The sequence below is a fragment of the Manis pentadactyla genome, chromosome 12 (genome assembly GCF_030020395.1).
Source record: "Manis pentadactyla isolate mManPen7 chromosome 12, mManPen7.hap1, whole genome shotgun sequence".
In the NCBI taxonomy this organism is placed as follows: Eukaryota; Metazoa; Chordata; class Mammalia; order Pholidota; family Manidae; genus Manis; species Manis pentadactyla.
In genome coordinates this window covers 101,346,763-101,371,167 of record NC_080030.1, presented here as the reverse complement: position 1 = coordinate 101,371,167, position 24,405 = coordinate 101,346,763, and positions in this window count along the sequence as shown.

Here is a 24,405-nt window from a genome sequence, read left to right as displayed (position 1 = left end):
GAGGTGGCAGGCAGACCTTCAGACTGAGATGTGGGTCTGATACCTGTGCAGGAGAAAGGGGAGGAAGAAGAACTGGGAAAGAGCCCTGACTGCTGTGCAGCTAAGAAGTCCTGACCAGGCCAATGGGGGCCCCAGAGCAGAGGTTTCCTCTGAGGGGCGTCCCTAACCTATTTCCCCTGCTGTGTTCCATCATCAGCTGGGAGCAGCCCAGAGGAACATGACCTTGATGTGTATACCCCTGTGCACCCAAAGTGGACCCAAGGTGCTGCAGCTGACACGGTCTACACACCTTAGGGCAGCTTCTCTCTTGAAGGCAGATCTAGCAGCCCACCCGCTGGCAGGCACCATGATTGTGAACAAGGTGTGTGTGTGTGTTATGTGTGTGCATGTGTGCATGCACATGTACATGTGTGTATCACATGTGTGTATGTACATGTGTGTGTGAATTGGAGAAGGGGGAGTTGATTGTAGGAAAGAGATGTGAAGACACAAGTTTGGAGTCACACTGGTTCCAGTGTCTGCAAGTAATTTCGGGCATCTGCAATCACTATATAGCGCTTTCCTGTACCAACATTGCAATTCTAACAGCTATAGTCGTTCCTAGTCAGCAGATACAGATAAGGTCATCCATACTTGACTAAAATCCCTAATTATACCAATACTGTTCCAATGTTCCCAATGCAACTCTTGGTTTCCCAGGTAGATTTCTTTCTCCACACCTCCGAAGGTCCCTTCGAGGTGACTATGCAGTAGCTTCCTTTGTGTGGCCAAGGCTTGCTTAAGCTCGCACGGTCCCCAGACCCCACACATTGGTGAGTACTACAGCTCTCTCAAAGCACGGGTATTCCTGTGATATGATTTTATTCTTTCAATACGATCTTAAGAGAAAAATGACAGGCATTATTTTACTCATTCTATGGCTCCTGGCCCTTTTTCTCCTTTCAGGGGCCCAAGCAGCCACTTGTTCAAATAAGCCTGTCATCAGGTGGTGAGTGCAACGTGTCGATGTTTGTACTGAACGAATGGTGTCCAATTGGAAGAAGATCCCCATGTAATGCTCTCTGCCTTTCTAAGGAAATTTCATTATATTGATCTGCAAAGTGACCCCAAACCGCAGCCATATGTGCATCACTTAAAAGTTAGAAAGACAGAATTCCTGGAAAAGAGTTCATACCAACAAAAAGCAAATATGGTGAGAAAGTATGGCCCCACACCCAGAAATCTGTCCTTCAAGAGAGAAGACAGATAAAAATATGATGAAATGGGATGGCTGAATAACCGCTTAAGGAAAAAATAAAGCTGACTCCTGAAGTAAAATGCATTTTAAAGGGAGCAAGGTTTACATGTGAAAAATAAAACCATGAAATACTAGATGAAAAGATAGGAGGATAACTCTACAGCCCTGGGTAGAGGAGGTTCTTTCTATGCATGACAAGTAGCCCAGAAGCCAATACTGACAGGAAAAGATTCTCTGTCAAGCCAGTGTTTCTCTTTCCCTGGTCACCTAATAATCTGGTGGTGATTTATCTTTTCATGCAGCAATAGTGGTAGTAATACTCACCAGTATTTACTTATCATTGTGATAAATATTTTACATGAATTTCTTTATTTAATTCTTACAATAGTCTCATGAAATACACTCTTACTGTATCGACTGCACCTGTTTGGACACTAGCACACAGACAATTTAATTGACCAGCATCACACAGCCAGCAAGTGGCCGATGAGATGTGAAGGCCAGGTCTACCTGAGGCCAGGTCTTCTACTTTTCTCCACCAGGTGGATTTTCTTACAAGAGAAGGTGCTGAAGAGTTGTGCTGAATTCCTGATCTGCTGCAAAGTTAGGCTTCTCATGGCCAGAGAAAAAACTGGCACTTCCTTTATCATCTTCTCCAGCTCAGCAGGAGCTCAACTCCTACGCCTCATCAATGCCGGCCGCAGAGACTAAACTCCTAAGGCACAGGACGCAAGACGGAGAGACTTACAGAAGGAAATTGACTGTTTGGTCCAGAACAGCTTTCTTGCCTGTCCTGCTGACAACTTCATGTCATCTTTTCTGTGATTTAACTATAGATCATTATTTCTAAAGGGGCAAAACACACATCAGATAAAACAGAATGTAGATGGCAGAGGATGAGTTTGCCAGTCTGATATGTAGTAACTCTTGTGGTGGTTAAATTTCTGGCTTCAGAGGGGACATACTATGAACTTGAATGGTCTCCAAGCTTGTAACATGGCACAGAGCATATGAATAAAACTGGTTATTCTATAGAATATAAGTACTGTGAGGTTAAGCTTAAAGTCTGGTGAGGCTCCAAAGACTCAAGCAAAAGTCAGGTTTCGGCTCTAAACAACTGCTTCTGGGCCATTTCACAGCATTGGCCTAAGTTCATGGAGAGCTTTAAGTAATACACTATATTCTGACAGTTCACTACACATGGCGTCGTGGTTGCTTGTCACAGCTTTCTGAAATCCATAAATACAGCACTGGAAAATTTTCCTGGCAGGGAAATAGTTTTCAGTGAATTCTAGAAGGGCAGTAGCTGAATGGCAAGGAGGAAGCCAGACCCACGGTACCGCTGTTGACCTTCAAAAAGGGTCGATTTCCAAGCCCTGATCCTGACCCCAAAGAATAAGTGTTACACACCCAGGGGATGGATTGATTTGGTGGGAGGAAGGGTGATTCTGAAACAGAGCTAAGGAGTTCTAAGACATCTTGAAACAAAATAAGTATACCTATTTTGCTAAATAGGCAACAATTAGGATTCCTGGCTAATAAGTATATTAGGAACACGGTTCGTGCTCTCAGCAGTTTTTCGGAAACATCTGCCCTCTGCAAAGAAGCCTTCATGCTCTGTTTCTTCAGTGGCTGACCACTCACTCCCTAGTTCTTTAACCTCTGGCTTCGGCCCCACTGTTCCACTCGCAGGGTTCTCTAGAGCTACCTTGCAACTGTCGTGTTCCAAGTACTAATTTTTTCCCCAGCTGTTGGCCTTGTCCTCCGAGCAGCATTTGATAACATTTAACACTCCGTTTCTGACTGCCTCTTACCTCAGGTTTCCCAATGTGCTCCCCTCCTCTTCCGTCCCCCAGGCACCCCAGTCTGCCTCACTAATTTCTTTCACTTTCAGGGTCTCCTAAAGGCAGCTGTCCACCCAGAGGAGCTACGCTTGATCCTATTCTCTCTGCACGTCCTGCTTTTCAGCCTCCTTGCCCCCGAGCTGCACTAACACACTAGTGACGTCCTCTGCTTCGCCTGGACAGTCCATCCCGTCCTGCTATTGGTTTCCCACCTTAGTTTATTTAAACTTCCAACCTCCCGTGTTAAATGTCCTATTAAACAGTCAAACATGGAAGCAGCTATATAAAACCTGAGCACTGTCAGTTTGTCTCTCTGAGAGAATTAAGGGGTAATTTTTGCTTTATTTTATTTACTTTTCTTTTTAATTTATTTTATTTTTGTTTTAAAAGTCATTTTTATTTTAATTTGTGTAGGTTCTAGCTCAACCCTCATCTAATCTGGGGGCATACCATTATCCTTTATAGTCTTCCCAGTGCCTGGAAAGTTCTAGAAAGTTATGACTAATACGCAAGATCCCAGGGCCTGATTTTTTAAGAGATTCCTTTTTTGAGGACTCCTTCTCCAGCTCCTCTCACCCACAGCTTGCCTGTCCATTCTTTTTAGGCCTTACATTATTTATTTTGAGTTACCAAATGTCCCTGGAAAGACTAACATGAAATATTGGGACAAGGGTAGTCTGTGGTGGTCGGTTATCAAAGGCAGTTGACACGGTAAGAAGAGCTCATCTTTAGCCTAAGTGAGATATGTTTGGACCAGAGCAGGGGTCTGCCACTGCCCAGGACCCCAGGAGAGGAACAGAGAGTATAGACCGTGGAGAGAATCTCCTGTATGCTGGGGAGAACAGAGGCTGGCCTGCTTCAGACACAGCTGTGAGAAGGTTTCCGCTTCATGTCTTCTGTATATCTCAGAACAGTTCTGGGCATATTTATAGGAAAGGAAGTTGGGGGTTATGTGGGGCTTTAGAGTAGGTAAATTACCATGGAAAGATCACACTTCACTGAAACTAAGAAAGGAGAAATTCTGTGTGGATTAAGTGAAGGTTCCTGTGGCCAGGATTCTCACCTGGCCCTGGCCGGCTAGCTCATTACACATGTGTGGGCAATACGTTGCTATTGGCTCTATATGATGAGCTCCACCCAGTGCTCTGGGTGACAGGGTGGCATGGCTGCAAGGCTGCAGGAGAGCAGAGACTGGAGGGGTGGCAGCACCAAGGACAGACACTGAGATGCCTGCAGGGGCAGAGAGGCCCAGAGGCAGAGACCGGCTTGCTGCATGCAGACTTGCTCTGAGTGGACGGGATTCTAGTGACTGACCTGCCACCGTGGAAATAAAGTTGGGTATAAACCCTTTCACCCCAGGAACATTCCATTGTCCTTCCTCAGTCTCACTGAATCCATAGTGAACTTGTCCAGGGCTTATACCCACTGGGAAGACATTCTGTTCATTAAACTAAGAAAGCTTATTAATTGTAAGCCACATGCACATGTCAGAGATGTTAAGTTGTTAAAAAATGTTAAGTCTAGGAATTGAAAAAATAGGGCAAAAGCATTCCATGATAAAAAACCCACTACATCACAGAGAAAATTCTTTTTAACTCCTTGCCGCTTCAGGTGGGCAGCTGTGATGAAACAGTAGTGTAGAAAATCTACAATTCATGAAAAGTGATGTTCTTTGGTTGACGTTGTGAGGTACTTGAATCCTTTTTCACCTATGATTGTAGATAGTAGAAGGCAACTTCTACTATTAATATAAGTAAATTGTTGTTCTTCCTAAGGAGCGCAAATGGAAACATTATCTGAATATAACTTTGCTCTTCAGTTTTAAAGGAATTCAGGTTTCTTAAAAAATTCAGGGACACAGAAAACCTTTTTAAAAATGCCCTCCACATTTTATGGGCTCAGCAGGCTTCTCTCTGCAGCTGTGCCTCTAAGGGCGGCTCCACCAGTGGGTGCGGCCTGGGGAGACCTTCTCCCCACACCCACCTCTCGACAAACCCTGATTCCCACCATACGGTGATTCCCGTGGTTTTGACTGATTCTGAGCCGAGGTAATGGTAATTTCCCACTGGACCAGGTCAGAGCGAGTGCGCCACAGATCAGGGGAACAAACAAGCAGCGATAGGCCATCTGCTTCTAAATTAGAAACCGTCAAATACACAAGAGTTTTTCAAATCTGTTTGCCTGACTGAGGTGTCTGCACCTGATTTCCATGGTCCTTGATTACAGCGAGAAAAAGTCTTCCAAATGCTTCCAGTGCTAGGTTGACAATTACCTTGTGGCTCCTGGTGTTGGTGGCCTGATTTGAGGGTGAGTGTTTGGGCCACTCTCAGGCCCAGCACAGCCTAGGAGCCTTATTTTCTAACCATTCCTGGGTAACCACTAGATTCTTTAAAAGAAGTCTGAAGAACTTTCTACCCAGAGAACAGTGAGTAGATTTGTTACAACTCATATATTTCCTCCTTATTACCAGGAAAGCTTAGAGGGCCCTCATTGGTTGTAGAGGCGTTTTCCTCTATTGAAACTCCTACCTCACGTGGGAGAGCAGGACAGCAGGTAGGATGATGATTTGTTTTGAAAGCATCAAAGTAAGTGGGAAAAAAAATTTCTCTTTTTTTCTCTAAGTGGCATGCATTGTAAAATTATAATCTTGTACCTCTTCTTGTTTTGATGCTATAAACCCAAGGGAGACACTTTTACTGAAAATGTAATATCTGAATATGTGATATTAAATATCAGACTGATTTATTTTGTGGCATTTTGCAGAGCTATGGCTTCTAGAGTCACTTAAGTATATTTTTCTGCAAAATTCTGTAAAAAAGAGTATTACTGTGCAACACTCAATTCCATTTTTATACACATGTTCCTAACATCCCTGATATTTACCATTGCCATGTTTGTATTTGGGGCCGGAAAATATAAATGAAACTGAATTCTTAAGAAGGTTGCTTTGATCAAATTTTCCTACTGTAAACCAGTAGTGATAAAGTAATACAGAAATTGCAAGACTCTTTCACACCTCTCCTATTTACTAATAAAAGTGGCATTTTTATACAATCAAACTTTTGTGTTCCGAAGTGGACATAATATAATGATTGCATTTGCATTTTCAAGTATTGATCATGATAGCATCTTAGGTAGCACACCTGTGAAATGTAGACTTTGGAAAAATTTCTTTGCAATGTGAGGAGACTCTAGTTGTCGGGTGGTATTACAAAGTAGTCGTTTAGAACACAGGCTCTGAGGTCAGGCAGAATTGGACTGGCATCCCCGCTTTGCCACTCTTACTGTGTGACCCTGGGCACACAAATTAACCTTTCTTTTTTTTTTAATTAACCTTTCTTAACATCAGTTTTCCCATTTGTGAAATGGAGTTGATATTAATCCCTACTTATGGGACTGTTTCATAATTAAATGAATAATACCTGTAAAGCATTTAGCACAGAAACATGCACTCAATGATATGACCACTGGTTTGCAACATCGGTGCTATTGATGGGATTGTTGTAATATGACTAGTAAAAAAGTTAGACTAGGAGTCTCTGACTTGTGGATGGGAGGCTATGACACCTAAACTCATGGGGGGACATGCCCCATAGTGTGGGAGAGAAGAGATAGCTTAGCCAAGGAGGAGGTTTTTTGCATATGTAGACTTTGATTTATTTGTTCTGCACACCAGAGCAAAAGTTTTTCTTGTATAGGAAGAAGGATGGAAGGAAAGAGACTATGCCCAGGTGCTGTGCTGCAGACCCGAGGGTCACAGGGTTCTAGTGCCAGTGCCCATCTCAGGGCCCTGCTTGTGGAACTCACCTGGGGACTTGGGTTTATGCAGACTACATCGTCTTTGATAATATTTTTTTCAATAGGCAGATCTTCCTCTTTCCTTATTTTCAATAACTACCTAAATTGTTATTATCCCTTTAGCAAACCTGGCCTCATTTGGGAGAATGCAGTCTCTGGTGATTGTGATCCATGCTCAACTTCAAGTATGAAAATAAGAGGAGTCAGTCAAAGAAACTCTTTATTTCAAGGGTTCTTAATCCTGGGAGTATCACAGACTACTTTAAAAATGTGATGCAGTTTAAGTACTCTTTCCCCAGGAAAAAATGCAAACATACAACCATAGATAAAATTTTATGTATAATCATGGGAGTCCCCAGCCCTCCTAAAGCCCACTCACGGGACTTACGGTTGAGAGCTTTTGAAACTGTTACTTGCTAACCTCAGCTTTCGAGAAGGAAATGATCCTTACAATCCATGTCTTTGAATCTGTTGGATTCTGAGAACAGTGCGGCCTCCAAAACAGAGTCAAAAGTGGTACATCAGAACCATGATGTTTGACTTTAGGTTTGAAACAGGATGGAAGGGAAGACAGATTGTAAATAATAGACAACTGTGATTGATCAGAGCCTGTAAGAGAGTAAGGTGGGTAAGGTAGATTAATTGGCCATGGACACAACCTGGAAATAAGAAAAGAGAGACTGTATCTTCTTGAAAGGGTGGAAAGCTGATGCTTGAATTCAAGATTGGGTTCAATAATTTGGGTCTCAGTTGAGGGGTTCACTATACTTTAAAGTCTAGGACTCAAAGCATTGGAGGTTTTGCATAGGTAACTTATTGGGTTAATACCAAAAGAACGTCATGAAAGAGATTGAAATTCTTCATAGGGAATCTTGCAAAATGAGCTATGTGATGGAGGTTACGGAATGGAAGAGACAAGAACAACAGCAGGTGGTTTTTATGTATTCTGTGGACTATGTTCTCTCAGGAAAGGGGCAGTTCTAATAACTGTTGGGTTGAGTTTTCACGATAGGTGTTCTTCATTTCTTGAGAAACAAGGGAAATTGTTCAAAAGATATCTCTGAGAAACACAGAAAAGAAGTTTCTGGAGTTTGCTGAGTAAGCGAGATTCTTTTTCCTTGTGAGACAAGATACTGCCTCCTAATTTATACTTCCAAGTGTAAAAACTGTCTCCTCTTCAGAGAAATGATTAGGAAATTCTTACGTATCGTTTTAAATAATATCACTTCAGATACTCAGGATTGTGAAGTGGGAATGTGATACTATTAAAGTACATCTTTTTTCTTCCTAAAATTGGTTTAAACTCACCTAAGGCAATAGGTACACGGGTGTTTGCCAGGAAGAGGGAAAATGTATTCTGCCTGGGCTCCAGCGTCTGGCCCTGTGGTCCTGGTACATGCCCTGCTGTGCCCTCTCTTAGCCTCTGGGAGGTCCGAGATCACTCAGGACTGGCGTCAGCCACGTACCGCTGGACATCAGGAGCCTTTTTTGAGGTTGAAGTGGTGTTCTTCCCTATTGGCACCCACGTTCAGACACAGACAGGTGGTCCACAAATCCATCCCTGTGGAATTTTATGCCCTCCCAAATCCATCTACTTCTTTAAAATTCTTTTTTCCCGAACTGTACACCCACGTTCTGCCTACGCCCTCGTGGAGCCCTGTCGCAGACAGAGAGGCAGCCCCTCGCTCGGACCCACTGGTTTTACATGACAGTACTGAAGCTCACAGAACAAGAGTTCATAGAATTTCCACAGCAAACCTCCAGGGAGCACTTGAGAACGCCCTTAGGCTCCATGTTTTAATTTTATCACAATGGATTTGTTAAATTTATTTTATGCTTAGGCCAAAGAGAGAGATCCTGTGTTGTTTCTGGCCCAAGCTGATGGGGTGGTTTTGAAAGCCTGGGAATCCAAATGCTATGGGAGGCCTGGGATTCGTTTCTCCCCCGAGGGAAAAGTTTGCTCAGAGCTCTGGCCGGGCCTTGCCGGGGTGCCCCTTTCTGACTATCAGTGCTGCGTCTCCTCCTTACAGGGAGCCTGAACTGGGGCAGAAGAGAGGGCAGGCAGACCAGAGAAAGGAACATGGGGAGACCGTAGTGCCGAGAATGGAACCGGATCTCAGCAAAGACAGATTTGTTTTATGTCCCTGTCTCCAGGAGAAGGCCACGCTATCTGGGGGGAGAAAGAAACTATCAAGAAAAAACCCTCTTTAAAACCAAAGGATTCCCCCCCTACCATGCTGAGTGACTATGCATGGATTTCAAAAAGGTTTCATTCTTAAGAACTGGTATAAAGCATCAAGAAATCTAGATGTCATTTAAATTAAGTGATGGCCTATGGACAGAAGCTCTAGTTGCCAAGTTGGACAGGCTCCTTGTCGTCTTGGCCGTTTTATTTTCCTCTGGCCAGTGGGTTATGCAGTACCCCATATTTCAAAGTGGAAAGCCCTGTGTGGGGCTTCGCTTATGTACCACTTCTACTTTCTTGGCTTTACCTGTCTCCTCGCAGTCACTCCTGCAGGGACCTCTGCCTGCCCCAGCTGGGTCACACATCTCAGTCATAGACCTCCTGCTTCTTAGGAGGCCTTGGCAAGGGGCTCCCCAGGAACCCACTCAACACACTTGCATGCAGAGCCTGGAAATGCCCTGTGCATGAACCGTTAACTAGGCCAAGCCATAAATGCTGCCCTCTTTCGTCTCTGGACAGCTGCTTCTGGGCACAGTGCCTATGGCTCCTTAGGATGTCCCCCGGCCCCACAGCCAGGTACCCAGAGCAGGAGGCAACTCGAGAGCATTTGTTGCCGTCCTCCCCTGTTTCCACCCCCAGTCCCTCACTCCGGCTCCCTGGACCACACTCCTCAATAAGCAGGGTAACCCTAGGCCCTGGTTGCCTGTGGTGGTGTCTGTTTAAATTGTCATGATATGATTATCCGTACTTCTCCTTTTACTCGCAGAATTGTTCCTATTAGATGATCAAGATGATGTCATTACCTGCTCTATATCTGAACATCATAAAATTATAGGCAAGTAAAATTGTCCCAGGAAAATAGATCCCGATTGTGACTGATTTCAGAAATGTGCAGTGAAGAGCAATGACTGAATGCTGACCATGAGCCAGGCAGGCACCATGGTGAGCCCTTAGGGTAAAGCAGTGAACAAGACGAGGATCCCCACCAGGTGGATCCCCACCAGGTGCTTGCATGCATGTGAGAAGAAATCTGCAATGATAAATGTCATAACTAATTACATTATATGGAATGGTTGAAAAGTATTATGGGGAAGGCAGGAGAACAAATCTCCAGTGATGAAGGAATTGGTTGCAATTTTTAATAGGATGGTCAGAGTAGGTCTCACTGAGAGGGTGACATCTGCGCAAAGTCCTAAAGGAGATGAGGGCATTACCATCTGGGGTCTGGTGTGAGTCACTCCCAGGTAGAAGGAACAGCTCATGCAAAGCCCCTCAGCGCACGTTCAGGAAACAGCAGGGACATCAGTGTGGCTGGGCTCAATGAGTCACAGTGCTGCGGGGCCAGGCGGGCCCGGCGACAATGCAGAGGGCCCCTCCCTGCCATCAGGCTAAGGCCTGGCTGCTGAGTGGCCCACATCTGGATTTCTACACCAGTTACTGCAGAGAGACCAGAAAAACACCACAATCCCACTGTTGGCTTATGTCTAGGAACCTGCCCTTGCAGGTGAAGCAATGCCCCAAACTCATGTCCTGCTGTCCCTCCGGGAAACGTGGGGGCGATGCTGGGGCTTTTCCTCCACTTTCCTAAGGGAACATTCCTTGCACAACCTCAGTCTCTAACGTTTGAGCCCTGCTGTTGGCCAAGCAGTTCAGTGTTTGGCTATTAGAACTCTGGCTGTCCTCAAACATTTTTCATCCACAGGAACTGTAAGAAAAGGAAAAAGGCACAGATAACGTGGACAGTTGAAGAGACGGACAAGAAGCACTCACGGTGGCAGAGAGCGGCTCCTGAGAAGGATGTTGGAGCCCCCCACCTGCAAGTCTGCGGAGGGAGGTGCGCTGCCTGCGTGGCTTAGGCGAGGCCCTGAGCCCTTCTGCCCTCCCCCCGCCCCCAGTCACTGCCTGAGCTCTCTGAGTTGTTCCTCTTTCATCATTTCATGACCTGAAACCTAGGGATGGCGGCGGTTCAGAGGAATTACAGAAGCCCTCTTTAGTCTTGCTGGCCTCCTGTTATCTCCACATTCACAGCTTTCCTTTAGATCTCAGCTTGAATGAGCCGTCTCATAAAATGTGAGAACTTAGAGATGGTCTAATGCTCATCCAACATGCTTGTATTTCAGATGTGAAAACTGAGCTCCAGGAAGGGCAGTGACTTGCCCAAACAGACACTCTTGGGGATTCATTATCCACCGTCTTAATCCAGGATTGTGTATACAATGGCACCAAACTAGCTGTTATTCACTTTCTTAAAAGTTGTCTATTACTACAGATTTTCTGAATCCTTATTATAAATGTCAAGAATGATCCTAAAGTTATTTAGATGGTGATAGAAGACCCCCGTAGACAGAAGGGATTATCTAAGATATAAGTCGTCAAGGTTAATTAGGTGGTTATTACCTACTGAAAAGCCAGAGGGCATGAGAAAGCGGGTAGGATATGCACCGTTATGAACATTTACCTCCAGGAATGATAATAAATGGAGCTGAAATTCTACCTTAAGTGACATCTCCATAACAAGGCACACTAGATTTTGAGACAGAAAACGGGTTTTAGGTGTCACGTCTGCTATTTCCAAATGACCTTGAGCCAAGGCACTTGACCTCTGAACTGCAGTTGCTCATCTGCAAGCGGGAGTAGGGAGGGTGAGCTCCCAGAGTTTTTGTGGAAATTAAGTCAGAAATAGCTATGGAGGCACTTTGCAATGTCAGAAAGTTCTCACAAATGAGAGATACTATTATTTCCAGGTGTGCACTGACATTGTGTTGCTCTGGTAGACCTAGAAAGGTGATGGGCCCTCATTAACTTCGGTTGGAGACAAACTACATTGTCCTAAATAGCTTGTTATTGTAACTTCTGAGACTGATGACTTGATAATTTACAAAGTGATCCTTATAGTTCAAAGTCTGTGAGGGGATATGCTTCTCTGTAAGGTTTGTAATTCCCTCCCTGAGGGGTGTGTGATATGGTCCCACCTGTCTGACCTCAAGAGCCACTGACGGGTAAGAGTTGGAGGTCAAGGCTGGGGGCTGAAGAAGGAACAGCACATGAGATGAAACATGTCGAACGGTGGGAGATTGGAGGGTGGTCTGGTCAACAGCAAAGACTTGTTTGTTCGACTAAGAAAAACTGTTGTCTCACAACTAGAGGGAGTGGCCACCATTTTTACGGATACCCGGAAGCTAGAGCCACAGCAGCGGCGTTTGATTCTTGGAGGCAGTTTGCAGAATGGCTGCAAGTATAGGCTCTGGAATCAAGTGGCTTAGATTTAAATTCTGATTCTACTAAATTTTAGTGGGGTAACATTGTGCAAGTTATTAAATACCTCTAAGGTTTAGTTTTCTCAGCTGTAAAATGGGGAGAGTAACAGGCCTAAGATTTATTTTGGGGATTAATGGAAATAATGTGTAAACAGGGCTTAGGCTGGTACCCGGCATGTAGCAAGTGAACCGTCAATGTCCCTACCACACCCACTGAAGTAGGTGTCTTTCTGTACCTATAACAATAGATAGGAATACTACATATTTTTAAATCATATGTTTTATTCTTGCTTGTGTTTGAATATGTAGTGTTAAAAAAACCCTGACTGACCCTAAGGCTAAAATTTTAATTTTCCCTTTTAACAGGAAAACAAAAAAATGACAGGTAAGATTGCTTTTAAAAAATACACAAAGTCAGATCAGCAGGGCTTTTGGCTCGACTGACATTTGATGGTAACTCTTTGCCTCTGTCTTTCCTTCTGTTGCCCTCAGTTGGGAAGGCCCATTTTGGAGAACGTAGACTTTATTTTCTGAGGCTTTTTCTGGGCCACACTCTCTCTGCCACCAAGCTCTCTGACAGCCTCTGCAGGCTGATGAGAAAGGAATATAGAGTATCCTCCAGGAGAGGGACGCTGTGTGTCATTCAAGAAAACCAAACACAGCTGCCGTCAGGGGTGCTTATAGGAAGGGCCGACCCGAAGGCCAGGCACTGTATGCTGAGATCTCGGGCGCTCCTTCTCCGCAGGGCTAGGATTTCTGGAGAAGATGCAGAATCTCTCCCATTCACATTCGCTCTCAGCCTGTGAACCACCCGTGTGCACAGTCTGCCCAGCTTCCCCACATACCACAGGAGGTGCCCCCGTGCCACAGCTTTCTAGGTAAAGCCGATCGGCCAGAAATATCCTGCTGTGTCTTCACCCCTGTTAGCACTTGGCAGCTGGGAAGGGGGATTTGGGGTTACACTAGTTACCTAAATATTACCTTCAGAGCCTCATTTTTGAAGAGAGGGATGATACTACCTACAGTCAACAGATGTGAGTAAAAGGAGAAATAAAGAGAAGTGCTGTGTCTAAGTTGGCCAGTTGAGATTGTTTTTCTAACACCACAGGAAAAGACAGAACACGAAAAAAATGCAAAAAAGTTGGTTTCCATTAAAAGAAAGAAAGAAGAAAGAGGTGGATCTCCAGGAATCTTGGAAGATGCAGGAACACAGGAAAGCATGTGTACCTCACAAGGAAACCCCCACGAGAATCAAAGGACAGCATGTCATCCCAGCACATTCCCAGAGGGCCACCTTGTGCCTTTATCTGAACCGTAGAGAGCTCTACTCGGGGGAGTAATTTACATTGTCGCCCTCCTTATGGAGCTAGTGACTCGGGATGCTGCTTGCAGTGAAGTTACGAAGGACGACTGAGCTGAAATCCTGGGTCAGCAGAAGCAAGGGAGCTTTAAGTGGCACCATGAGCCTCTTCCTGGGCAGAACTGTGACTACAGGAATCTCCCCGGCCTCACCTGTGAGCCGCCAGTGGGGAAATAAAGTAAGTCACTCTGTATATGTTCTAACAGACCACTTTGCCAAGCTTCTCTGATATGCAACCCTCCTAAATATTTAAGGTTTCCATCGTAAAACCCAAATAGTCATCTTCTCTTCAGTTTTTAACTCCTTTAAACTAATGTCACAGTGAAGCTTCTAATGAGTTCACAATTGAGGTCTTTTTCCCTTAAGGATAAAGTCAGATTAATTGGCTGTTGCTTCTCTTTGAATTAATCATCCTCAAAGGTGGTTGCTCTCCCAACCTCCATCCTTGCTTGGAATATTTACTGGCCACCCCAGAGAAAACTAGAGATGAAGGAAGTTCCCAACAAATTCCTGGAGCACAGGGCAATAGTGACAGGAATGGGATTTCCCAAATTCTACTCCAAGCAGCCGCTACTCACAGCTCCGTGTCATCACCCGACCAGAAGACGGCAGATAGAGTCATGATCAAATCTAACACTGGTCATGCCATGGATCATGGGCCTTGTCCAGAGTGCTTGGTCATCCTCGTAAAATTCTGGTTACAGAAATCACACTTTTTACTGCTCCTGTCCAAGGGCATTCTCTGAGTTGTAGCTTCTCCTGTGCCCTATTCTAAGAGTAGCACATACCAGCCACAAGGGCAGGAGAGACAGAGCTAGCAGTGCAGCACATTATTGCTAGAATTATCCCATCTCATTATATAGAAAACAAACAGCTAACTTTTTTTAAAGCTTATTTTCCCTAGGCACTGTGTTAAGTGCATATGTTACGTGCTTGAACTCATTTAATCCTTGCTGAGAGTTTTGATGAAACCGTATAAGAAGGGAAGATGTAATTTTATTATCCCTACTTTTATAAACAAGGAAAATGCTTTATAAAGTATTTAAGAAACTTGTACAAGGTCCCCGGGTCCCTCAGGTAGTGTGTGCTGAATCCAGTGCAACCCATGCTTTCTGTACCCACGCTTGTAATCACCCAGTCCCTGTGCATTTGGCAAAGCAGAAACCAGTTGAGGTCATGCGAGCATTGAGAGATACGCCACAAGGAATTAGAGGCTTACCTGGTTATGGGAAGGACCTGGGAACCAAAGGCCAGGAAGCTCACTCCTGGTTTTCAGGAAATCTGGATGGGCTGGAATTGCAAGACAGTCATGTTAGGGATCTCAGCCTCCTGCACCACAAAAATGACCGATTCTTAGGAGGACGCTGCCAGCAAAGCTCTACATGCTCTGCATGCTGCCAGGGCACTCCCCTCGCTGACAGAATGCAGTCAGGAGCCCTGGGAACAACGAACTCTAGAAAACTGATTTCACAGGTTTCTCTCCTGTGGTGTAGGGGAGAGTGTAGAAGGAACTGGGGGTGGGGATGAGTTGACCACAGTCTGTTTTAATCACTGCTTTCTACTGCCTTCCAGAAAAAGAAAGCTTCCTGTGGTGGTGAATAGTACTATTACTATTCCTCTCACAAATAGTCATTGAACATCGATATGTGATAGACACAGGGATTTGAGGGTTTTAAAAGCCAATATTCCTGGCCCCAGGTGCTCACCCCCACTAGTTTTATTCAGATGACAGAAAGCTTTTCCTACTGAATCATTCTTTGCCATAGTATTTACTTATTTTAGTGAAATGCAAAGGCTCACATCAGAGAGGTAAGAGTTGCAATTATTACAATCATTGTTTAGAGGATTGCAATAAATGTTTATCTCCCCCTCCTCAGGCTTATCTGTTACTTGAAGGGTCTTCTCTAATGGTAGGGAAGTAACTATGGGGATTTCTCCTGTTAGAGCTTTGAGTGTTCATGCCTGAGATTGGTTTGCGCTTTACTGCATATGATAAATCAGGCGGTAATCTGCATTAGACCCTTCTTTTGTCATGGTGCCTTATTCCCACAGGGCTTTGGGCCCTGAATTCTGAAAGAGGATCAGTCAGGTGTCTTACCTGTCACTGGCAGACCTGAAGCATGAACAGCAGAAGAAAGAGGAGGGAGAATAAGGTAAGTGGGAAGGAGAAAGGAAAGGGGAAGACAGAAAGGTAAAACAAAACCGTGTATTGGGGAGAACAGGTGAAGTAATACCACCAACTGGCTTTCAATCGACCAGAATAATTGAGGCCATAGATTTTAGCCCCTTGATATGTCTCCCTCTCTCCCTTCCTCCTCCCCTGATACCACCATCCATCATCTCCTTCCTGGATTATTGCAACAGCCTCATTTGTTTCCGTGCTCCTGCTTCACTCCCCCCTAATAGGAAATCTAATTATTTTGGCCATCCCCCTGCCCAGGCCGACTCTGTTCCAGTTTAAAGTGTTGAATGGGAAAGCCCTATAAGGGTAACTTTTGAAAGGAATAAAATTGCTTTTGCAGTAAAATTTCTATTACGAAAAAAAATATGTAGAAAAATATTAGAAGACATCTGCCAAAATGTTAATTGTATGCTTCTGTGTGATAATTATGGATGATACTATTTTTCTTTCTGATTTGTCTACGGTAGGCATATATTACTTTCATAACCAGAAAAGAGCACTTTTTTTTTTTCTTTAAATGACACAAAAATGAACCCAGGTACCATGTTAAAGTAAAACTCAGCTTGGTCTCCTCACTAGTACATTGAGAAGACAGGCAGTCAGCCTAACTGGCCGTTCCTCTTGGGAAAAAAGAAGGAGGCATTAGATAGAATACATTTATCTTTGGTGTTATTTATTATCAATCTTCTAATGAAATTATACCCCAAGATGGAAAGTCTAATATAAATATATACACACACAGAGTTTACGTGGATAATATGTATTTATGTGTGTATTATAAACATATAAAAGTCATCATATTAGTTCTGTCTCTACACAGAGTATTAATTTCTAAAAACAGAACGTGGAGGACCAGAGAAGCTCAGTAATCTTTGTGAGGTTTCCCAGGAGGTACAGCTTCGTGAACATTATTCAGTAGTACTGACACCAGCCATCTCTTGTTCACTGATCCTCGCCACCCGTCAGGTAAAAGAATGGTGGCGTTCTCTAATCTCTGACTCACACCGATTGAGTTAAAATTTACTGGAGGTACGTATTGTGCTGGTCAGTCTTTAAAATCCAGAAGATAAAAAATAATCTGATCCCATTAAAGGATGTTTCTCCTCTACTGTGAAAAATTAGCATCTTTTCTCTGTTCCAATTTTGCCAAGTTTTACAATTGATTCCAGCTCTGGGCCAGTTTATGGCTCTCTTGGTACTTAATTGATTTTAACTGGCAGATAGGTCATGCTCAGAAATTCTTCCTCTCTAGGCAAAGACTTAATAAAGATCCACCCTTTCTGTCTCAATTCCAATGCACTTCATCCCATACATGGCAAAAGCTGAAAAATACAGAAAAAAATAACACAATGTGGTTTCTTACCAAATTCACAGCGATATATATATATCCCCAAAGATCTCTAAATTTTTCTCATTTTAATTTATTATTGTATAGACTATCTACCTAACAGATATATCCACTCTAACTTTCTTCTCTCTGTATTTAATGACACCCTTTCTTTTTTTTTTTCCTAGTGGAAGTAATATTGGAAATGATTTTTAAGGTGAGTGTTTCCCCACCATATTTTCCATCTGAGGTTGAATGTGAGTTAATTACTTTAAGTGACATTCCAAACCATTTCAGTGTATATTACTGTCAAATGACTTGTCACACAAAGCCATTGTAAGCTAGTGCCTTATTCATCTGAGCCCTGTTGAGTTCATCTCTGCCTTTAGAAGTGATGATAAATAAAACAGCCCCACCTACTATGCTAATGAAGGTATCTATCACTTCATCAGATGCTTTGGAAGAAAGATAACATTAAGGATGAGTTCGTCTGCCCAGCAGTAGAATGGGTTCCAGAAATGAATTCGACTGTAACTTTTCATGGAATCATTATATCACAGGGACTCTCAGAGTAAGGAATTTTTGTCAAATTAGTTTATACTATCACAACAATTTGTACTCTGAGGCTTGCCAATCTGTGTTGCTATGCAAAGGGCTCCTAAATTGTCTACTTGATATGAAGGCTAATGAAAGAATAGCTCTGGTTATAAAGGTTGATTTGCTGGTCTAATGGGAGGAGGGAAATAAATCCCCAAATTCTGAAGAAATGCTTGGGATTTTTCAATGTGCATGTTAGGATTATTTGGGGTTTAAAAATACATTCCTCTCATTAAAAAAAAATTCCATAGTATCTAACTTTCACATTTCCATTTTATATTTGTCAAAATGGCACAGGATCAGGAAAGGAGTGAAAGCCCGATGTGGGTGATAGGGAAAGGGTGGCAGAGTCAGTGAACTGGGGTCCCATTTGAAATGTTATTGGGACCAGGGTTCTAGAAGGAATAAGCAGGAAGGACAGGATGGGAAGCTTGACATTGAGATTGGAGAGGTTGTAGAGACTGGTAATGACAAGGCGTAGAGTGTGACCATGGAGTGAGTGGCTGAGATAAGGTAGAGGACAAGGTTTTTGAGAGAGAGGCCAGAGTATTGGAAGTATCATCCCCTTGGATATAAAAATCACTAAGGATTAAGACTACAGTAGTGTGAAGAGGTGATAGCGAGCCTGGTACTGGCATCTCTGAGGGGTGAGTGGGGTGACTGAGGGTTGCCAGGTGACTGTAGCAAGAAAGAATTCTGGTTGGTTGATCTGATGGCAAGAGCCTCAGAGAAGCTGAGGGCTGAAAGACAGGAGAGGGTCAGTGTTCTGGAAGGAGATGGGGAGTAAGAAGGCAACCTACCTCAGCTCTAGGTATGTTTGGAGGCAGAGTGTCAGAACAATACCTTCCATTGTGAAGGCTGCAGGTCGGACAGTATCTTCAGGGACGGGCCAGGTTTCAGCTAAAATAAGAAATGGAAGGAATCTGGGAGGACAGGATGGGGCTAGAGGGCACTTGGGGGTGTCCCAGAGGTTGTAGAAAAAGGTTTAGACCCAGAAGAGGTGAGGGATGGAGTCTGATTCAGGGGTGCACGGAGGTCACAGGGAGCAGGGTGATATGCCTTTCTGTCCCGTGACACAGGGACGGACTTGTCCACATCAGCAGGGTAGCCGGCTGGCTCAGTGTCTGTTGACAGCTGGGGCCTGTGGAGTTGCCTGCTCACCTTCTGTGCTCAGAAGCCTTTGAGTAGCTCTGCTGGTTTCTCTGACCTGAGATCTTTGGGTCACTCTGGAGCTGGGAGAGCTGAAGGGGACCAGGACCTACAGGGGGCTGGCCCACTGCACTCACGTCCCAGCAGTTTTGTTATTGCTCTGTCAGTCATTTATTCACTCAGTAAACCTTCTCAAACCCCTATCATGCTCCATGCATCCTGCAAGTGTGGGAGATCCTGCCCTCAGGGTACTCACACCGAGGCAGGTATCATGCAAGTGTGGGAGATCCTGCCCTCAGGGTACTCACACCGAGGCAGATATCATGCAAGTGTGGGAGATCCTGCCCTCAGGGTACTCACACCGAGGTAGGTATCATGCAAGTGTGGGAAATCCTGCCCTCAGGGTACTCACACCGAGGCAGGTATCATGCAAGTGTGGGAGATCCCTGCCCTCACGGTACTCACACTGAGGCAGGTATCATGCAAGTGGGAGATTCCTGCCCTCACGGTACTCACACTGAGGCAGGCAAATACATGATTGCCATCTAATGTGAATGGTGAAAGATGAAGAGAAGAGTTTAATCATTTAATTTAGTTTGGAAGTTTTTCTGCATGTGTTTTATGTGCTAATGGAACATATAGCTAGAATTCTTTGAAAGACAGTTGGTATATGGATCTGGAACTCTCTGGGAGTAAAGGTTAGAAATACAGGGTTCTAAGTTTGGAGTATTTGAGGGTGTCCAATAAATAATACCCCTTTTCACCTGAACTCTGAATCTGTCAGCAAATAAAACAAAAGAGAAAGGGAGATTCTAGAAGACCAAACGGATGACACTCAGAGTGGAGACTATGGCTCATGGCTGCCGCAAGTAGACGTTGTAAGGCTGAATACCAGAGTCAGACAGAATCACCCACTCCAACAGGTGAGCCACCAGGGAGCAGCCCGACTAGGTCAGGGCCTTCCCCAAGCAGCTTATCGTCTCCTTGTGAGCAGCGCTGCCATGTAGGGTGAGACAAAGGGCAGGTGTCGCACCCTCAGTTCGTCCTCTCCGAATTTACCAGTTGAACAACTGGCTAGACCTACTGAAAGGTGGAGTAAGTGAGACAGGTAAAGTGACCAGGAGGGTATTATTGGGGACATTTCCACATGGCAGGAAACATCAGGAGGGGGAGAAGAGGCATCCTTCTTACCACTTGCCCCTTGAAGAAATCAGGCAGATTGGGGGCACAGACGTGGACGAGGAACTACGAAGCCGGAACAGAGCTCTGGGCATGAGAAGCTGGGGAGGGTGAGGAGGGAGGGGAAAGACCTCAACAGGAGGAAGTCTTCCATTTAAGCGAATAAACTGGACTCTGCCTGTCACTCCAAGTGCTCCTTTAATGTGAGGATTTTATGTTAATAACATTTCCACTGCAGGATTCTCAGTGTTTTAAAAACGTTTCCTATGCACTTTTTGATTAATATTCACCACTTAGAAAACTATACAATAAATAGTGTATTACTGCTATCTTCTGGAAAAGGCTCCCGGAATCCAGAGAACTTGGGCAACTCAATCAAAATGACTCAGTTGGTCAGGAGAAGGTGTGGGCCTGAATCCAGGACTCTGGCGGCAGGCCTAAGGACAGCACTCTGTCTAGGCATGGAGTTGGAAAAATGTATGGGGATGAGCTCTTTTGATTCTGTGATTGTTTAAAAGAAGGATGACTAAAATGATCAGTTTCAGTCATTATTGAATTATTAGTTATTAGTTATGGCTCTCTAAGATACTAATAGGACAATCCAAATAAAAACACAAGATCGCTTGTTCTTTATAAGAGTGAAATAATTATAATTATGTGTATGTTTGACATTATAGTGGTATTACTCTAACTCTGATATATCTGTGTCCTTTGGGGCTCTTCAGTACAGAGGGAAATTCAAAGCTGAAGCAAAAGTCATGCAATACCTGAGAAAACGTATTTAGCACTAGTGCTAAGTTGTGATTTGTATGGCAATTGCACCTCGTAATTCAAAAATAGCGTTTAACATAAAAAAGCTGAACCTTCCTGTTTTCCTTCCCAAAAGTGTACTTGTCCCCGGTGTATAGCCAGACTCCCTCCAACATTCCTTAGGCCTTAATTAAATAAGAGCAGAAGAGGCTCTGGGCTTGGGTTCAGGATAAATATCCCCGGCTTGAGCAGGAAATGTTGCTTTAATGACTTGGAATATGTCCAGAAAGCTTAGACTGGCTAGCAGGCAAATCTGACAGCTACTGGATCTCACAGCAGTAACATTCTAACCAATTAAAAGCTGAGCTAGGAATAATGGTTTGTTACTGAGTGGTGTTTCAGAAACCAATTGGTCCAGATTAACCAGAGGATTAACTTCTCTAACTGAATCTAAAGGCCACGAGAAGGTGACTTTCATGAAAGAAAGAGAAAAGCATTCAGTTAGAAGGGGAAAATTTATATATAGAAATGAGGTTAATAGATCTTGCTGTATTATTTACAGAAAACTAATCAAATTGCTGTCTTATTTTATGGTAGAAGTTCATAATCAAAGATAAATGTTTATTATAATAAAAGAGAAAGCCAAAAGAGCAATCCGGTATTTCTAAGGGATTCCTCTATTGGTATAGGCATAGACAGGCTCCAACATTCAGAAGTGTGTTCATTTTTAAAAAGGATTCTTGGTAAAGCCAGACTTCTTTTGACTGATAATTAACTCTGACGGGATCAAAGTCAAGTTTAGATATGACTATCTGACCTGTGGGGGTCTCTGAGATCAACCAGCATGGGTAAGTCCACATCAGTAGCCCACTCTTACCAGGGCCACTGAAATGTATGTGCAGACAGGATTCTTCTGCACCACCTGAAAAGCTTTTCAGTCACTTTATAAGGGATGACTTTTCCTTGTTGAATAGACACTTCCTCTAAGATTCACTCTTTTAAAGTAAGCAACCCCAACAGTGTCCATCCCCTGTTGTACCTGTTAACCTCTCACACACCAAATGCAAGTCGTTGGTTATGGGTGGAAGGGTTGAGAGATAGAACTTAGATGAATTATTGGTGTACAGGGAAGTATCAAAATGACTTGTTTAAACTTATTTCCTGGACTTAGCACACAGTGGGTTTTAATAAACACTATGGATAGAAGTTTGCATGAGGGGGAGTTAAAGAGAGAGAGAGAGAGAGAGGGAAGGAAGTGGGTCTGACATCACTGCCGACTGTAAGAGATCAGAATGGCCAAAGGGTCCCGCCCTTTGGTTCTCTCATGCGCACACAGGCCAAGTGAGCTGGGAGTGACACTGTGTCAGAGGCGTGTGAAGAACATCTCAGAGGCTGACCCCCTGACGGGACCTTTCAGTCGCTCTCTGTGATACGAGTCAACAGCCCCCCAAAGGCACAGTTTGGTCCTACGCAGGCCAGGCAGGGGTTAGCATTTTAGTCAGGATCTGAGTTCTTACACTGGATCTATTAAGAGACATACAAGGACCCAGCCAATTGTCTGGACAATCTGTTCTGGTCAGTTGGTCCAATGTTTAGTCCATCTGGAATGTTCTTCTGAGTGGGACTGAGCACTCATTAGAAGCTCCTTATGGGTGGGACCCATATTTTATGCCTAGATTCAGGTATAATTTTCAATTGGTGTGTGTTATGGTTTGTGCCAGTGGTAAATGGCCACAGGCACCCCCCGCCCCATACCCAGTGCTCCCCTCCTTGGCTGCCCTGGCCTCTCCCTCACTATCCAGCAACTAAGGTCTGGACCAGTCCTGGGGACCTTCGGGACTCTGAACCACCGTAGGAACCAGTGCCCACTCTTTGGGGTTTGTGTAGAATAGCTTGAATTTTGCTCTGCCTCCAACTGTGCTGTGCTCTTGGCAGTTACTAATGGTTCCGTGGGCCTCCTCATTGTTGCAGGTGAGTGGGGTCACCTCACTGACTCCTTCCCTTGGAAGCATATAAAGTAGATCACCTACAGCTGGACCAGTGAAGCAGCTGGTCGACCTCCTTGGCCTACATACGCCAAGACTGGGTCCATATATCCCAAAGTAAGGCGGAGCGTTCCTGTTACCCGGCTTATTTAGACGTGAAGGCAGTCAGCTAGCTTTACACTTTGCTGCTTGAATTATTAGTTGGAGGAGTTGAATTAACCAGATACTTGACAATCTCACTTGGTTCTAGGTGTAACCTTACTGTTAGCATTTATAGCAAGAGGCAGGAGCATTTCCAACATTGTTAGCATTAGCAAGATTCCTTTGCCAATAGTTCATTTTTCTAAGCTAAGTTTTCCTCCCTATTATATGTTTTACTCAAATCATAAGAAACAACCGAGACCAAGTTAATTCACAAACCTCCATATTTTAAACTGCCAGTAAAAAGCCCTTGTCTTTCTAGGAACGGTTCATCTCAAGCTAAAGTAATCCGGCCTGTGCGGGGGCTGCATGAGGCTGAGCAGAGCGGTGTTTGCTCCACTTCGGGGATGTGGCTGAGCTCAGGTTGATCGGTTCTATGAAAGTGCGTTCAGCAAATGCTAATGGAGTTGCTACTATGAGCCACATACTCACCAATGAGCAAAACAAGGTGTCTTCCGTCTTGGCCTTAAAGTAGTCGGGAATGACGGTGCTCTTGGCCAGAAGAGAGTCAGAAATTCCCCGAACGTTCTGAGAATCTTAAAAAATAATTTAGGAGAAAGAACCTTTTTTATTTTATTTTTCACTTATTGTAGTGATCATGTTTTTCCATACTACACCTGGCTGGACATTAGGACACCTGAAAAGAAGAAGACAATCTCAGAAAGATACTTTTTGTTATATTTACCATTTATTTATGCTACAGATCGTTAGGTGTAATCCTCATAAACTACTTCCCCTCGACCGACCATTTTTCGCAAAAGGAGCCCCTTTAGCAAAATGCACGGAGCCTGGAAGGATGCCTCTGGCCTGGAATCCCCCTGCCCTGCGCTGGGTCAGCCCTCGTCCGGCACCTCTGTATGCAAAGTTCTTCCCTGCGTGTCTTCTGCTGGGAAGTTCCACCTTCCTGGCCGTTTGCAGAGTCACCCGTTTAGTGAGTGCTTTTTCTTCAAGACCGAGGATGTTACAACCATGCGAGACCAACCCCTCCTTGAAATCCCTGCTCCCACATGCGTATTTCAGGACTCCCTCTCCAGGAATCCATCTCCGAGGTGGAGCTCGTCTCCCCTCTGTCCCACGGCTCACTATTTAGTACTGCCCATAGTCTGTCTTCAATTAGGGCTCTTCCTCTAAAGCATGAGATTCTGGGGGACTACGGCTGTATTTTAATCATTTTTGTATTTCCCAGAGTGCCTAGCACAGTGAGCTACACAGAGTAGTCACTTAATAAATGCTCACTGAGTTGAAAAGAATAAAATAATGTACTGTCAGAGCGATCCTTTATCACTGACTTGAAAAGATGGAGAAGGGAAAAAATTGGGTCAAGCTGAAGCATACTCATTTGTGCAATATACTA